Below are 18,768 nucleotides of genomic sequence, written 5' to 3' on the forward strand. Positions count from 1 at the left end.
AATATCTAGAGCACCAAGAGCAATATTTGAGAGATAGGGAGCAAAACGAAGCTTGGCAGCACAGAATGGAGGAAAGATTGGAGAGCTGGCAACAACAATAAATGGCCCAACAACAAGAATTTCAAGCCAAGATTCTTGAAGGACAAAGGGAACTCACAACATGACTTCAAGAGTCATATGATAAGATGTTCCTGACCCAAGTCAAGTATGGGGAGTATACTCACAACCTGTATCAGTGGAAGAACATTCATCACACTATTGGAGAAGTTAGACATGTGTAACAATCAGACTGTAATGAGGATGTGCAAGCAAGGTTGGAGTATTTAACCCGCTGCATGCCAGTACTAAATCCACAAATCAAATCATTTGATCAATGCCAAGAACTTAGAGACCGCCAGGCAGCAAAGTCTCGGCTTAATACCCAGGTGGCATTCCAAAGATTAGAGGCAGTCGGGCTTTCAGGTCTCACAGATCCTATTTGGGAAAGAAGATGTCCTCGTGAAAAAGCTCAAGATTATACACAGACGAGGAAGAGGAAGAAGGGAGAATCCAGCAAATCCAAAAGAATGGAAATGCCTGACAAATAGAGGTGGTGAAGCTCCTTTCCTTACTTTTACTTAAATAAGGAAGATGCATGTCTGAAACATGATATGCCTCCAATTGCTTTATGTTTTACTATTTCTTTTGTTTACATTAGTAGTTAGTCAAGAATAAAATATCTGCATAATGAGTTTCATCATTCATCAGCTTGAATGCTTTGTTTTGTTTCCCATGCTGTCTGAATAAAAGAGAGATGCTTGATCTAGAAAAGTAATTGTTCAATGTTGCAAAAGTTAGAATGAAAGTTAGTGGTGGTGTGTGTTTGATTCAATTGATAGCTCATAGAATAAATGCTGAAGAATGACTTGTTACTTGAAGTTTAAGCCAGTTTGCTGCTATGACCCTTTAATTAATGAAAGCCCCTTGAAAATAACCAAAACAGAAAGAAAAAGAAAGAAAAAAAAGCCAAAAGTTGGCAAAGAAACAAACAATAAGGCTAGACACCAATAGCTTGGACCCTAGGACATGTGCCTGTGGTGTTTATGTACTAGGATATGCTTGGACAAGTAGGTTCTAAGGAGTATTTTAAAACTTGGCAACTTAGATCAACTGATTTGGGATTGCCAACTGAAAGTCCACAATAAAGAGCAACCTAGCTACAAAACATTTAGTGATCCAAAGAGATGCTGAGCATCAATGATCCTAGGAAGAAAAAAAAGTGAGCCATGTGTCTGTGATGAAAAAAAATGTTGAGTGAAAATAAGCCAAAGGCCAAGGCCTTGTGCGCCACTCATGTGCCAAGAAAAATTGGCTTGTCTTCCTTCACCAAGGATTGAACCGGGCACCTCAAGGAAGCAAGACTTTGGGGGCTTTTCTAGTGCCAAGGAAATTAGCTCCACAAGTGCTCCACCCAAGACTTGAACCAGGGACCTCAAGGACAAGTAAAGCTCTTGCCAAGAGCATTCAAGCTCTTGCAAAGAGCTTTGTTCTCTTGGACCGTGCGCAATACATTGGAAGGAAAGGGAACCAAAGCTCTTGGCCAAAGCTCTTGCCAAGAGCCGAACTCTTCCCTGGGAGGTGCACCATGGGCTAAAAATTGAACTAAAAATCCAAATTAATTCATTTCTTCACCAAATCAAAAGCCCATCCAAATTCTAAAATCCAAGAATAGAAAGTGTATAAATAGGAGCTAGTTTAATGTAATTAGAACCTTTTGACACCTCTAGATTTTACTTTGAATTTTCCTTTTAATTGTCATTTTTATTTTTGAGCTTTTTACTTGTGAATTGGGATCTTAGAGAATTTGGAAGGAGAATTGATCTCTCTTCTTCCTTGTTCTTGCTTGAGCACTCTTTTATTTTCTTGTTTTTGATCTTGGGTGAAGAATTGAAGAACTTCTGTTTAAATCTCACCTTGGGATCTCTTGTTTACTTCTTCTGCATAATTGAATTTCAATTTCTATTTACTGCTTCATCTTCTCTTTAATTCTGCAATTTACTTTTCTTTACTTCTTTTGCAATTAATCTTGTTGGATCAAGGAAGGATTTGAGATCTAGACTTATTTTCTAGTCTCTTCCACTCCTGAGATCTTCAACCTCTTTTAAATTGCTGCAAATTAAGCACAAGTCATTTTCTGTTTTAATTTCTCAAGCATTTCTACTTTTCTGTTTAGATTTACTTTACTTCAATCCACATTCTATTCTTCTGTTTTGTTGTAATTTACTTCCTCTTGTTTAAATTCTGCAATCCCAACTCCCAATCCCTTTTACAATTCAAGCAATTTACATTTCTTGCACTTTAAGATTCAGTCATTTACATTTCTTGCAATCTAAGTTTCTGCAATTTACATTACTTGTTCTTTATGATTCAGCTTATTTACTTTCTTTGCTCTTTAATTTCCTACAATTTACCCCTCTCCCTTTACATTTCAAGCAATTTAGTTTCTGTCAAATACAAACAACTCAACCAATACTTGATTCGCTTGACTAAATCAACCACTAAACTAAAATTGCTCAATCCCTCAATCCCTATGGGATCGACCTCACTCATGTGAGTTATTATTACTTGATGCGACCCGGTATACTTGCCGGTGAGTTTTGTGTTGGATCGTTTTCCACAACATCAACCATATACATCCCTACCTTTACCCTAGCCTCATTACAACCTACGAATAAGTCCTCATGATGAATGTATGCATGCATTGAATAATTGTTGATTGTTAAATGAAAAACAAATCATGGAAAGCATGATTAGAAGAGAATTGAGTGATCAACCCTATACACTTGAGCGACTAGAGTGGATACACTTCCGGTGAGAGTTCGATGCTCAATTCCTTGTTCCTGGCTTTCATGAGCTTTCCTCTTGCAAGTCTATTTGAACTTTATTTTGATATTTGAATGGTAGGATTCATGAATCTTCATATGATCTTAGCCCTACTTGCTTATATATGTTCTTGGAGATTGATTCATTTTTAACCAGGTAGATAGAATCATCTTGCATTTAGTACATTCATATAGATAGGTGCATATAGTTTATTTGCATTGAATAAATGTTCATACCCCTTTTCTTGTCCTTCCTTATTCTTTGCGTTGGAAAGTTAACATCCTGGGCTTCAAAATGATATAAAATTTGCCATAGTTGCCTGCCGTTTAGGGACGTGTACGTGTGGATCACACGCACGCGTCGCAGGTTCAGTGTGGACCAATTTGGGCAAAATGTGGCCAGCGATTTCTAGCTCATTTTGGGCCCAATACAACTCATTTCTAATGCTATTGAACCCAAGGATTGAGGAGGGAATGAACCAAGTAGCCATAGTTTAGTTTTGCATCATGTTGTAGGTAGAATTCTAGAGAGAGAAGCTCTCCCTTCTCTCTAGAATTTAGGGTAGTTTAGGTCAAATTCTCTTGGATCTAACTTTTGATTCTTGTTTTGATTTAGCTTTCCCTCTTAATTTCTTGTTATTAAATCTTTGATCTTCTAGTTTTACTTGTTAATTTCTTATTTTACTCTCTTTTATGTTGATGAACAATTATTGGATCTTGATTTCTCTTAATGCAATTTTATGTTTCTATGTCTCTTTTATGTTGATCTTGATTGCTATTATTGATTTCTTACTTATGTTAGTTGTGGGTTCCTTTAATTCTTGCATTTTATGATGTTTACTTTTCTTGCACACTAAGTGTTTGATAAAATGTTTCCTCTAGTTTTTGAGTAGTTTTCTTGACTCTTGGCCTAGGCTAAGGGAATTGAGTGACCTTGAGTCATTGGTCTCATTGAATTGGTGATTTGGGAACCCTTGGTGGTCAATTTGATAACCATTGACACTAGCCTACTACTAAGTTAATTGGTAGCTAGGTTAGGGCTTATGGATTGATGTTGATCAAGTCATTTGATATACTTCAAGTATAGAAGTACACTTAATGAGCTTGGTTCCTCATAATTGTCAATATATGGTTTGTTGACAAGGATGGTGATCTCAATTTCCCATGTCTTAGTCAAGAGTTCTTTCCATTTCTTTTATTAGTTCTTGTTATTTTACTTTCTTGTCATATACTTTCTTGTCAATTTCCAAATCAAACCCCCCTTGCATCTTCATAGCCAATAATTGAGAACTTCATTGCAATTCCTTGTGAGACGACCCGAGGTTTAAATACTTCGGTTAATTTTTCTTGGGGTTTGTACTTGTGACAACCAAAATTTTTAATGTGAGAATTGTTTGTTGGTTTGGAGCTATGCTTACAACGAAGTTCTTATTTCTATAAGAGAAATTCTAGACCGACACGACAATTTTCATTATCAATCTTTTCTGGAGCTACAAAAGTTTAAATTAAGTGTTCTCAATGGCTATAGAAAGTTGACTTCTATAGCTTTCCAGAAATGTTTACTAGTCCATACTTTACTTCAGATTAGAAGGCCAAAAACTGGCGTCCAACGCCAGCCTCTTGCCCCCTTCCAAGCGTCCAGCACCCAAGGAGCAGAGACCAACATCCAAACGCCCAGAGTGGACCCCTAGCCAGCGTTCAATGCCCTAGAGGCCTCATAGCACGTGGATCTCATCAAAGCTCAGCCCAAGCACTCACCAAGTGGGCCCCAAAAGTGGATTTTAGCACTAAATAGACTGTTTTACCCTTACTAGTCATCTGTTTAGTATTTAAGAGTTATTTTACATTATCCCAAGGAAGGACACACCATATTTTCGTTTACCACATTGTATGTCCTTTCAATATGAGTTTCTAAACCTCCTAGGTTGAGGGGAGGAGCCCTGCTGAGTCCTATGAATTAATAAAATTATTACTATTTCGCTTCGATCCGTGTTTGATTTAAGTCTAAGATGTATATTCGTTCTTCAACATGGTGAATAGAATGACCAGTGACAATTAGCTCTATTCATTATACTAGGACCGCGTGCTTGACAAACACCCATGTCTACTTGGGTTCATGTGAATACTTCAGTGGAAAATATTGAACCGCCAGCTTGATTATACATCTCTCAGACGGCTAATCCACGACTTCGTTGGGGACTTCTCGAGACACCAGTTCAGTCAATTTTTGGGGAGATTAGGGTCTTTGTGGTAGAGGCTAGAAGCCAAAGATGCAACATTCTCTGATCTGGAAGATCCGACCTTGTTTGTGGCATTTTGAGTAGGATCATTAAGGAGAATGGACTGTACGAGCTTCACCCTCAATCAGAATGGATCCACACTAACCCTAGGGTTCAGATCTGGAGGAGTATTGACGACCTCTCAATAAAGGCGTTGATCACATGTAGGCTGCCATGCAAGAAATCACTCACAAGCAAAGAAGACAGTAATACCAGAGTTAATTCAGAAAGACAAAGCAACTCCAATCCTTAACCATAATCCTTTTATTGATTCCATTCCAATTCACAAATACAAATAACAAATAGTCAACCCTTCTATCTGCCTGACTAAGACCTGCAAGATAACCATAGCTTGCTTCAAACCACGATTCTTGTGGGATCGACCCTGACTCACTCAAGTATTACTTGGATGACCCAATGCACTTGCTAGTACTGCTGTACAAAAGTGTGGGGATTCGTGCACCAAGTTTTTAGCACCGTTGCCGGGGATTGTTCGAGTTTGGACAACTGACAGATTGTCTTGCTCCATAGATCAGGTATTTTATTTAATTTTCTTTGAGTCTTTTATTTTTATTTTCTTCTTCTTTATTTTCGAAAAAAAAATCAAAACTTTTTCAAAAATATTTTTCTTTTCTTTGTTTAATCTTTGTTCTTGGTTTGAGTCTTGTATTCTTGTTCTTCTTGAGTTTTCTTTTTCTTTGAGTCTTTTTTTCTAAAAAAATTTCAAAATTAGTGTATTTTTGTTTGAGTCTTGTTTTTAAGTTTGGTGTCTTCTTGTGTTTTTCGTTATATTTTTCAAAAATTTGGTGTTTAGTTTTCAAAAATTTTAAGTTCGGTGTTCTTTGTGTGTTCTTGTATTCTTTAAATTTCTTGAGTCTTGTTCTTTGTGTTCTTGTTAATCTTCAAAGTGTTCTTGTATTTTCTTTTTATTTTGATCTTAAAATTTTTAAGTTTGGTGTCCCATTGTGTTTTTGCCTTAAATTTTTGAAAACTTGGGGTGCTAGATCTAAAAATTTTAAGTTTTGTGTCTTTTACTTGTTTTTCTCTTTCCTCATTAAATTCAAAAATAAAAAAATATCTTTTCTATTTTTATTTTAACTTAATTTTAAAATTTTTATCTTATCTTATCTTAGTTTTCAATTTTCAAAAAAATCTTATTTTTTTTCAAAATTTTATCTTATCTTTTTCAAATTTCAAATTTAAGAATTCAAATTTCAAATTTCAATAATCTGGAACATCTGGTTCGAGAGGAATAGAAGGATTTTTCAGAATCATGCCAAAGGTGTAGCTGAAATTATCAACTTGGTTTTGCTTAGTTGCAATGAGTGGAGATGTGTGGATCCCATTTGTTGTTGATGGCTATGTCGGAGATGATTTAGGGATTGTCGCTTGGTTTATATTTTGGTTTTTGTTCTTTGTTGTTCGTTGTTTAGTTCGTTCTGCTCCACTTCAGTGTGTTGAGCTCTTTTATTTCAAAAAAAAAAATTCAAATTTTAAATCTCATCTTTTTCAATTTTTTTCAAAATCTTATCTTATCTTTTCTAATCTCAAATTTTAAAATAAAATCTTTTTCAAATCTTTTTAATTTCTTATCTTATCTTTTCTTATCTTTTTTAATTTCAAACTTTTAAATTCAAATCTTTTCTTATCTTCTATCTTATTTTAAATTCAAATCTTTCCTTAATTAATTGCTTATTTCTCTCTCTTCTTTTTCAAAACTCCCTAACTAACTCTTCTCTCTTCTAATTTTTGAAAAGTCTTTCTATTTCTCTCTCATCTATTTTCGAAAATCACTAACTAATTTTCAATTCCTTTTTAAATTATTGACCTTAATTTTTTAAATTAATTAATAAATAAAACAAAAACAAAAATATTTTAATTTTTATTTATCTTTTCTATTTCTAATTCTTCTCCTACTTACTTCTATTTATTCAAACTCTACTCTTCTCTCATCTTCCATCTTCACTTTTCTATCTTCCTCTTCTGTCTTCACATCTCACTAGGAGTATTCTATACTCAAATCAGACATATAAGCTTCCTTCCTTTCTTTTCTTCTTTTCTTATTTATGACCAGGAATAGGAATAAAGAACCTCTTTTTAATCTTAATCTTGAACCTGAGAAAACTCTAAGGAGGCATTTGCAACAAGCTAAGGCACAACACTCCAGAAGAAACCTCTCAGAAAATATTGAACAAGAAATAGAAGACATGGCCGAACCTCAAGAGGAAGCAAGAAAGTTTCTTGGTGACTACACCATGCCTACTGATGCACCACTACTTCATGGTACATTTGTACTTAATTGAGTGAATTTTATCCACTAAACTCACACTTATTCATATAATTTGCATGTTTTATATTTTTCTTCCTAATTCCGTGCTATGATTGAAAACATGCTTCTTTGGCCTTAAATTACTAATTTTAATTCTCTCTTATTACCATTCGATGCCATGATATGTGTGTTAAGTGTTTCCAAGGTTCATAGGGCAGGAATGACTTAGAGGATGGAGGAAATGGAAGCTACAATAAGAACATGCATCAAGGTTGGATCAATCAAAGATGGGAGGAGCCACAAGGATATGATCAACCCTTTCAGCAACAACCCCCTCCAATGTGCCATGAGCAACAACCATTTTATGATGCGTACCAAGACAATGGTTATGGTGGACCTCTTCGTGACAATCAACACCCACCACAAAATACCTATGTACCCCCTCTTCAAAATAGTTTTGAACCACCATACTCACGAGCCCCCTACTACCAAACACCCTCATATGATCCTAACCCTTATCCACCATACCAACCACCTTATGAGCCATATGAACCATATATAGAACCACCCCAATTCTAACCCAATTACTTCCAAGAACCACCACCTCCATATATACCATGTCCATATCCATCAATCCAAGAGCCATATGATCCTAATTATGTTATCCAAGAGGAATAAGAGTCAAAGGATCATCTCAAGGAGACACTGGATCAATTTTAAGCAACCCTTCATCAATTAGAATAAGTGGAAATCTGGAAAGTACACGAAGCTCTCATGGCTAAAGCATCTCAACCTGAGAACAAGGAATTGAAGTGTGTTGTGCAACAAGTGGAAAATATGGATAGTGTTGAACCGCCACATCCTTATTATGATGAACCACCCTTATATCATGAACCTTTCCTCCCAAGTAATGAACCCTCATATCCACCCCAATCTCCAATGAATGACACTCTAAGTGTTCTTCTTCAAGGGCAAAGAGAGCTGCAAAGGACGACACAAGAGTTCATAGCTACCTTGACTGAGGAAGTAGGTAATTTAGCCTCTCTGCGTTTCGATACTCAAATCACTCTGATGAGCGGATAATTTATACGCTTTTTGGCATTGTTTTTAGGTAGTTTTTAATATGTTTTAGTTACTTTTTATTATATTTTTATTATTTTTTATGCAAAAATCATATTTCTGGAATTTACTATGAGTTTGTGTATTTTTTTGTAATTTCAGGTATTTTCTGGATGAAATTGAGGGACCTGAGCAAAAGTCTGATTCAAAGGCTGAGAAAGGACTGCAGTTGCTGTTGGATTCTGACCCTTCTGCATTCGAAGTGGATTTTCTAGAGCTAAAGAAGCCCAATTGGTGCGCTTTTAATTGTGTTGAAAAGTAGACATCTTGGGCTTTCCAGCAATGTATAATAGTCCATACTTTGCTCGAGATTTGATGGCCCAAACTGGCACCAGAATTGGAGTTAAACGCCCAAACTGGCATCCAAGCTGGCGTTTAACTCTAGAAAAGGCCTATGCACGTGTAAATCTCAATGCTTAGCCCAAGCACACACCAAGTAAGCCCCAGAAGTGGATTTTTGCATTATCTGCACTTAGTTACTTATTTTTTGTAATCCTTAGTAACTAGTTTAGTATAAATAGCACTTTTTACTATTGTATAAGGGAGCTTATACCATTTTTCACATTTGGGAGGCTGGCCATTCGGCCATGCCTAGACCTTTTTCTCTTATGTATTTTGCAACGGTGGAGTTTCTACACCTCATAGATTAAGGTGCGGAGCTCTGTTGTTCTTCATGAATTAATGCAAGTACTATTGTTTCTCTTTCAATTCACACTTACTTCTTCTCCAAGATATACTCTTGTATTTAATTCAGTTAACTTAGAATGAAGGGGTAACCCGTGACAATCACTCACTATCTTCGTTACTCGCTTAGCCAAGATCCGCGTGCTTGACAACCACAAGCGGTTTACATGATGTTCAACATAATGATTGGACGACAGCCGGAGTATAGTCTCTGAGGTTTCTGATCCACAGATTTGACTTGCCTCTCCTGACAATAAAGCATTCGAATCCGTGAGATCAGAACCTTCGTGGTAGAGACTAGAACCAATTGGCAGCATTCCTGAGATCCGGAAAGTCTAAACCTTGTCTGTGGTATTCCGAGTAGGATCTGGGATGGGATGACTGTGACGAACTTCAAACTCACGAATGTTGGACGCATTGACAGTGTGCAAAAGGATAGAGAGATTCTATTCCGACATAAGTGAGAACCGACAGATGATTAGTCGTGCGGTAGCTGTGCCTGGCATTTTTCATCCGAGACGAGAGATCTGACAGTTGATTAGTCGTACAGAAACTGTACCTGGACCATTTTCACTGAGAGGAAGGATGGTAGCCATTGACAACAGTGATCCACCAACATACAGCTTGCCATGGAAGGGAGCACACATAATTGGATGAAGACAATAGGAAAGCAGAGGTTCAGGAGAAACAAAGCATCTCCAAACGCTTATCTCAAATTTCCACCAATGAATTACATAAGTATCTTATTTTATTTTATGTTTTATTTATCTTTTAATTATCAAAACCTCATAACCATTTGAATCCGCCTGACTAAGATTTACAGGATGACCATAGCTTTCTTCAACCCGGCAATCTCTGTGGGATCAACCCTTACTCGCGTAAGGTTTTGTTACTTGGACGACCCAGTGCACTTGCTGGTTAGTTGTACCGGAGTTGTGAAAAGTGTGATCACAATTCCGTGCACCAAGTTTTTGGTGCCGTTGCCGGGGATTGTTCGAGTTTCAACAACTGACGGTTCATCTTGTTTCTTAGATTGGGTAATTTTATTTTATGTTTAAGCTTTTTATTTTTATTTTCGAATAAAAATAAAAATAAGAAATATAAAAAAAATTTAATAAAATCATAAAAACCAAAAAATTTTTGTGTTTCTTGTTTGAGTCTTGTGTCAAATTTTAAGTTTGGTGTCAACTGCATTTTTTTATTTAACTTTCTTAAAATTTTTGAAAATTCATGCATTATGTTCTTCATGATCTTCAAGTTGTTCTTGATGATTTTCTTTGTTTGATCTTTACATTTTCTTGTTTTTCATATGTATTTTCAAATTGTTAATGTCCCTAATACAAAAGTTCTTAAGTTTGGTGTTTTGCATGTCTTTCTTTTCTTAAAAATTTTCAAAAATATATTCTTGATGTTCATCCTGATCTTCAAAGTGTTCTTGGTGTTCATCTTGACAGTCAAAGTACTCTTGCATGCATTATTTGTTTTGATCTTAAATTTTTATGTTTTGTTTCATTTTGTTGTTTTTCTCTCCCCTCATTAAAAATTCAAAAGTAAAAAAAAATATTTTCCTTATTCTTCTCATAATTTTTGAAATTTTGAGTTAACTTGGTCAAAAATTTTTAAAATTTAGTTGTTTCTTGTTAGTCAAGTCAAAATTTCAATTTAAAAACTTTATCTTTTCAAATCTTTTTCAAAATCAATTCTTTTTCATTTTTTTTATGATTTTCGAATTTCATTCTTAAAATTTTTCAAAATCTTTTTCATTTTTATTTTAGTTTTTTCGAAAATTTTAAAACTAATTTTTAAAAATCCTTTTTCTTAATTTTATTTCATATTTTCGAAAATCCTTGCTAACAATTAATGTTTTGATTCAAAAATTTCAAGTTTGTTACTTTCTTATTAAGAAAGGTTCAATCTTTAAATTCTAGAATCATATCTTTTAGTTTCTTATTAGTCAAGTCATCAACTTTAATTTTAAAAATCAAATCTTTTTAATTTCTTTTTCAATTCTTTGTCAAAATAAATTTCAATCATATCTTTTTAAAATTTTAATTTCAAAATCTTTTTCTAACTTCTTATCTTTTCAAAATTTATTTTCAAATCTTTTTCAACTAACTACTTGACTTGTTTGTTTTAATTTTAAAAGTTTACTATTTTTTTTCTTTGTCAAAACCACCTAACTACTTTTTCACTTCTCATTTTCGAAAATAACTAACCACTTTTTCAAAATTATTTTTAATTAACTAATTGTTTTAAGTTCTAATTTTATTTTATTTCTTTTAATATTTTCGAAACTAACTTAATTAATTAAATAAAAATAAAAATATTTTTCTTTTTTCTCTTCTTAAAATTTGAATACTCTCTCTCTCATCTCTTTCTAATTATTTATTTAATTTCTAACACTTCTCTTCTACTCATAATTTGAACCCTTCTCTCTTCTCTCTGTTCGAATTATTCGTCTCCTCTCTCTTCTCATTCTTCTATTCTTCTATTCTTATACTCGCATAAAGGAATCTCTATACTGTGACATAGAGGATTCCCATTCTCTCTTTGTTCTCTTCTTTTTCATATGAGCAGGAACAAGGATAATGACATTCTTGTTGAAGCTGATCCTGAACCTGAAAGGACTCTGAAGAGGAAGCTAAGAGAAGCTAAGGCACAACACTCTGGAGAGGACCTTACAGAAAATTTCAAAAATGAAGCAGACATGGCAGCAGAACCCAACAACAATGGTGGAGTTGCAAGGAAGATGCTTGGTGACTTCACTGCACCAACTTTCAACTTCTATAGAAGAAGCATCTCAATTCCTACAATTGGAGCAAACAAGTTTGAGCTTAATCCTCAATTAGTTTCTCTAATGCAGCAGAATTGCAAGTTTTATGGACTTCTATTGGAAGATCCTCATCAGTTCTTAGCTGAATTCTTGCAAATCTGTGACACTGTTAAGACCAATGGGGTTAATCGCGAGGTCTACAGACTTCTGCTTTTCCCCTTTGCTGTAAGAGACAGAGCTAGGATATGGTTGGACTCACAACCTAAAGAAAGCCTGAACTCTTGGGAAAAGTTGGTCAATGCTTTCTTGGCTAAATTCTTTCCACTTCAAAGGATGAGCAAGCTTAGAGTGGAAGTCCAAACTTTCAGACAAAAGGAAGGTGAATCCCTCTATGAAGCTTGGGAAAGATACAAGCATTTGATCAGAAGGTGTCCTTCTGACATGCTTTCAGAATGGAGCTTCTTAGGTATATTCTATGATGGTCTGTTTGAATTGTCCAAGATGTCATTGGACCACTCTGCTGGTGGAGATCTTCATTTGAAGAAAACCCCTGCAGAAGCCCAGGAACTCATTGAGATGGTTGCAAATAACCAGTTCATGTACACTTCTGAAAGAAATCCTGTGAATAATGGGATGACTCAGAAGAAAAGAGTTCTTGAGATTGACACTCTGAATGCTATATTGGCTCAGAATAAAATATTAACTCAGCAAGTCAATATGATTTCTCAGAATCTGACTGGAATGCAAGCTGCATCCAGTAGTACTAAAGAAGCCTCCTCTGAAGGAGAAACTTATGACCCTGAGAATCCTGCAATGGAAGAGGTGAATTACATGGTAGAATCCTATTAAAACACCTGTAATCCTTCATGGAGAAATCATCCAAATTTTTCATGGAAGGATCAACAGAAGCCTCAACAAGGCTTCAATAATAATAATGGTGGGAGAAATAGGTTTGGCAATAGCAAGCCTTTTCCATCATCTTCTCAGCAACAGATAGAGAATTCTAAGCAGAGCCTCTCTAACTTAGCAACCATAGTCTCTGATCTATCTAAAACTACTCTCAGTTTCATGACTGAAATAAGGTCCTCCATCAGAAATTTGGAGGCACAAGTGGGTCAGCTGAGTAAAAGAGTTACTGAAATCCCTCCTAGTACTCTCCCAAGCAATACAGAAGAGAATCCAAAGAGAGAGTGCAAGGCCATCAATATATCCAAAGTGGCCGAATCTATAGAGAAGGAAGAGGCAGTGATTTCCAGTGAGGAAGACCTCAATGGACGTCCACTGATCACTAAGGAGTTCTCTAATGAGGAACCAAAGGAATCTGAGGCTCATACAGAGACCATAGAGATTCCACTGAACTTACTATTGCCATTCATGAGCTCTGATGAGTATTCTTCCTCTGAAAAGGATGAAGATATTGTTGAAGAGCAAGTTGCTCGGTATCTAGGAGCAATCATGAAGCTGAATGCCAAGTTATTTGGTAATGAGACTTAGGAGGATGAACCTCCATTGCTCATCAATGAACTGAATACCTTGGTTCAATAGAAATTACTGATGAGCGGATAATTTATACCCTTTTTGGCATTATTTTTACATTGTTTTTAGTTTGATTTAGTTACTTTTAATTATATTTTTATTAGTTTTTATTCAAAAATAATATTTCTGGAATTTACTATGAGTTTGTGTGTTTTTCTATAATTTCAGGTATTTTCTGGCTGAAATTGAGGGACCTGAGCTAAAATCTTATTCAGAGGCTAAAAAAGGACTGCAGGTGCTGTTGGATTCTGACCCTCCTGCACTCAAAGTGGATTTTCCAGAGCTACAGAAGCCCGATTGGCACGCTCTTAATTGCGTTGGAAAGTAGACATCTTGGGATTTTCAGCAATATATAATAGTATATACTTTTCCCGAGATTTGATGGCTCAAACTGGCACTAAAACCAGCCTAAAACTTTCTGGCGTAAAACGCCCAAACTGGCACCCAAGCTGGCGTTTAACTCCAAGAACAGCCTATGCACGTGTAAGGCTCAATGCTCAGCCCAAGCACACACCAAGTGTGCCCCAGAAGTGGATTTCTGCACTATCTGCACTTGGTTACTCATTTTTTGTAAACCTAAGTTACTAGTTTAGTATAAATAGCACTTTTTACTATTGTATTCGCATCTATCTTTTTATCATTTTAGATCTGAGACCTGGACTTGGAGGCTGGCCACACGGCCATGCCTAGACTATTTTCACTTATGTATTTTCTATGGTGGAGTTTCTAGACCCCATAGATTAAGGTGTAGAGCTCTGCTGTTCTTTATGAATTAATGCAAGTACTATTGTTTTTCCTTCAATTCACGCCTACTTCTTCTCTAAGATACTCACTCGTACTTCAATCTGGAGAATGATATGATCCGTGACACTCATCATTATTCTCAATTCTATGAACGCGTGCCTAACAACCACTTCCGTTCTATCTGAGCTCAACGTAGTCATTGGGCGACAGCTTGAGTGCGTATCTCTTAGGTATCTAATACACGGACCGAGTCCGTGAGATTAGTATCTTCGTGGTATAGGCTAGAACCAATTGGCAGCATTATTGGGATCCGGAAAGTCTAAACCTTGTCTGTGGTATTCCGAGTAGGATCTGGGAAGGGATGACTGTGACGAGCTTCAAACCTGCGAATGTTGGGCGCAGTGACAGTGTACAAAAGGATGAATGGATTCTATTCCGTCGCTAGTGGGAACTGACAGATGATTAGCCATGCGGTAGATGTGCCTGATATTTTTCATCCGAGACAAGAAATTTGACAGTTGATTAGCCGTCCAGAAACCGTAGAGGACCATTTTCACTGAGAGGATCCTACAGCTTGCCATGGAAGGGAGCACGCATGGTTGGAAGAAGGCAATAGGAAAGCAGAGGTTCAGAAGTAAGAAAGCATCTCCAGACGCTTATCTGAAATTCCCACCAATGAATTACATAAGTACCATTATCTTATTTTATGTTTTATTTATATTTTAATTATATAAACCTCATAACCATTTGAATCCACCTGACTGAGATTTACAAGATAACCATAGCTTGCGTCAAGCCGACAATCTCCGTGGGATCGACCCTTACTCACGTAAGGTTTATTACTTGGACGACCAACTGCACTTGCTGGTTAGTTGTGCGGAGATGTGAAAAGTGTAAATCACGATTTCCCATGTTCTTCAGAGTTTTTAAGAATGAATTCTAGAGTTTCATGAGATATGTTGAAACCTTGCTGACTGTTAAGCCATGTCTAATTTTTTGGACCGAGGTTTCCACTTATCTTTGCAAGAGCCTTTTGGTTCCCATCAATTTGGCTGTTGTATGTAATGCTCTGCTAAAGCTTGGTTGGCCATTTGGCCATGTCTAATTCTATTGGACCGAAGCTTTAGACTAACATTGCACGAATCCTGGAATTCTTATTAAAAATTTTGTATCTCTTTATTTTCTTTTTCCAAAATAATTTTCGAAAAATACAAAAAAAATTTAATAAATCATAAAAACAAAAAAAAATTTGTGTTTCTTGTTTGAGTCTAGTGTCAAATTTTAAGTTTGGTGTCAATTGCATGTTTTAATTTCTCTTAAATTTTCGAAAATATATGCATCGTGTTCTTCCTTGATCTTCAAGTTGTTCTTGATGATTTTCTTTCTTTAATCTTGTGATTTTCTTGTTGTGTGTCTTTTGTTGTTTTTCATATGCATTTTCGAATTCATAGTGTCTAAACATTAAAAATTTTTAAGTTTGGTGTCTTGCATGTGTTTCTTTTCTTAAAAAAATTTTGAAAAATATGTTCTTAATGTTCATCATGATCTTCAAAGTGTTCTTGGTGTTCATCTTGACATTTAAAGTGTTCTTGCATGCATTTATTGTTTTGATCTTAATTTTTATGTTTTGTTTCATTTTGTTGTTTTTCTCTCTCCTCATTAAAATTCAAAAATAAAAAAAAAATATCTTTCCCTTATTTTACTCTTCAATTTTGAAATTTTGGATTGACTTAGTAAAAAATTTTCAAAATTTAATTGTTTCTTGTTAGTCAAGTCAAAATTTCAATTTAAAAATTTTCTATCTTTTCAAATCTTTTTCAAAAATCAAATATTTTTCATTTTTCTTCTTAATATTTTTGAAAATTTTTAAAATTGATTTTCAAAATTTTTTTCTTATTTTTATTTCATATTTTCGAAATTATTGCTAACATTTAATGTTTTGAATCAAAATTTTCAAGTTGTTACTTGCCTATTAAAAAAGGTTCAACCTTTAAATTCTAGAATCATATCTTTTAGTTTCTTGTTAGTCAAGTAATCAACTTTAATTTCGAAAATAAAATCTTTTTAATTTCCTTTTCAAATCTTTTTCAAAATAGATTTCAATCATATCTTTTTCAAATTTTAATTTCAAAATCTTTTTCTAACTTCTTATCGTTTCAAAAGTTATTTTCAAATCTTTTTCAACTAACTACTTGACTTTTTGTTTGATTTTAAAAAAGTTTACTATTTCTTATCTTTTTCAAAACCACCTAACTACTTCTCTCTCTCATTAATTTCGAAAATCACTAACCATTTTTTTCAAAATTCTTTTTAATTAACTAATTGTTTTAAATTCTAATTTTATTTTATTTCTCTTAATTTTCGAATTCTAACCAATAACTAAAATAAAAACAAAAATATTTTTCTCTTCTTTTAAATTAATATTCGAATTTCTTCTCTCTCTCTCATATCTTTCTATTTATTTTATTTAATTACTAACACTTCTCTTCTTCTTAAAATTCGAACCCTCCCCCTCTCTTTGTGTTCGAATTCTTTCTCTTCTCCCTTCTTCATTCTATTCTTCTATTCTTCTACTTACATAAAGGATTTCTCTTCTTTTCTATTCTCTTCTTTTTCATATGAGCAGGAACAAGGATAAGAACATTCTTGTTGAAGCTGATCCTGAACCTGAAAGGACTCTGAAGAGGAAGCTAAGAGAAGCTAAAGCACAAAACTCTGGAGAGGACCTAATAGAAATTTTCAAAAAAGAAGAAGACATGGCAGCAAAAAATAACAACAATGGTGGAGATGCAAGGAAGATGCTTGGTGACTTTACTGCACTAACTTCTGACTTCTATGGAAGAAGCATCTCAATTCTTGCAATTAGAGCAAACAACTTTGAGCTTAAGCCTCAATTAGTTTCTCAAATGCAGTAGAATTACAAGTTTCATGGACTTCCATTGGAAGATCCTCATCAGTTCTTAGCTGAATTCTTGCATATCTGTGACACTGTCAAGACCAATGGGGTTAATCCTAAGGTCTACAAACTTATGCTTTTCCCCTTTGCTATAAGAGACAGAGCTAGGATATGGTTTGGCTCACAACCTAAAGAAAGCCTGAACTCTTGGGAAAAGTTGGTCAATGCTTTCTTGGCCAAATTCTTTCCACCTCAAAAGTTGAGCAAGCTTAGAGTGGAAGTCCAAATCTTCAGATAGAAAGAAGGTGAATCCCTCTATGAAGCTTGGGAAAGATACAAGTAATTGATCAGAAGGTGTCCTTCTGACATGCTTTCAGAATGGAGCATCCTATGTATATTCTATGATGGTCTGTCTGAATTGTCCAAGATGTCATTGGACCACTCTGCTGGTGGATCTCTGCTGGTGAAGAAGACGTCTGCAGAAGCCCAGGAACTCATTGAAATGGTTGCAAATAACCATTTCATGTATACTTCTGAAAGAAATCCTGTGAATAATGGGATAACTCAGAAGAAAGAAGTTCTTGAGATTAATACTCTGAATGCCATATTGGCTCAGAACAAAATATTGACTCAGTAAGTCAGTATGATTTCTCAGAGTCTGACTGGAATGCAAGCTGCATCCGACAGTACTAAAGAAGCTTCCTCTGAAGAAGAAGCTTATGACCCTGAGAATCCTGCAATGGAAGAAGTAAATTACATGGGAGAATCCTATGGAAACACTTACAATCCTTCATGGAGGAATCATCCTAATTTCTCATGGAAGGATCAGCAGAAGCCTAATCAAGGCTTCAATAATAATAATGGTGGGAGAAATAGGTTTGGCAATAGCAAGCCTTTTCCATTATCTTCTGAGCAACAGACAGAGAATTCTAAGCAGAGCCTCTCTGACTTAGCAACCATAGTCTCTGATCTTTCTAAGACCACTCTCAGTTTCATGACTGAAACAAGGTCCCCCATCAGAAATTTGGAGGAACAAGTAGGTCAACTGAGTAAAAGAGTTATTGAAATCCCTTCTAGTACTCTCCCAAGCAATATAAAAAAGAATCTAAAAAGAGAGTCCAAGGCCATCAATATAACCAACATGGCTGAACATATAGAGGAGGAAGAGGCAGTGATTTCCAGTGAGTAAGACCTCAATGGACGTCCACTGACCCCTAAGGAGTTCCCCATTGAGGAACCAAAGGAATCTGAGGCTCATATAGAGACCATAGAGATTTCACTGAACTTACTGTTGCCATTCATGAGCTCTGATGAGTATTCTTCCTTTGAAGAGGATGAAGATATTGTTGAAGAGCAAGTTGCTTAGTATCTAGGAGTAATCATGAAGCTAAATGCCAAGTTATTTGGTAATGAGACTTGGTAGGATGAACCTCCATTGCTCATCAATAAACTAAATACCTTGGTTCAACAAAAATTACCTCAGAAGAAACTGGATCCCAAAAAGTTCTTAAGACCTTGCATCATAGGCACCATGACCTTTAAGAAGGCTCTGTGTGACCTTGGTTCAAGTATAAACCTCATGCCATTCTCTGTAATGGAGAAACTAG

The sequence above is a fragment of the Arachis ipaensis genome, chromosome B09 (assembly GCF_000816755.2).
Source record: "Arachis ipaensis cultivar K30076 chromosome B09, Araip1.1, whole genome shotgun sequence".
Taxonomy (NCBI): Eukaryota; Viridiplantae; Streptophyta; class Magnoliopsida; order Fabales; family Fabaceae; genus Arachis; species Arachis ipaensis.